This window comes from Rhagoletis zephyria, unplaced genomic scaffold, assembly GCF_001687245.7.
Source record: "Rhagoletis zephyria isolate East Lansing unplaced genomic scaffold, Rhagoletis_zephyria_1.1 Rzeph_scaffold_00127, whole genome shotgun sequence".
In the NCBI taxonomy this organism is placed as follows: domain Eukaryota; kingdom Metazoa; phylum Arthropoda; class Insecta; order Diptera; family Tephritidae; genus Rhagoletis; species Rhagoletis zephyria.
Genome location: NW_016157211.1, coordinates 14942 through 15163, shown reverse-complemented (window position 1 = coordinate 15163; position 222 = coordinate 14942).

Sequence of the window (222 nt, the reverse complement as noted above, 5' to 3'; positions counted from 1 at the left end):
CAAGGTATCAAATTTACTCAGACAAGATAGAATCAATTCAAAAACAATTCCTACTTTTTGCTTTAAGAAATTTCCGATGGGATTCTCAATATAGTCTTCCACCTTATACGAGTCGCTTAAAACTTATTAACCTTCCTACACTTGCTAGTCGCAGGGAAGTGCTTGGTATAATTTTTATGGTTAAATTAGTGACAGGCACAATTTCAAGTCCGTCTCTTCTGG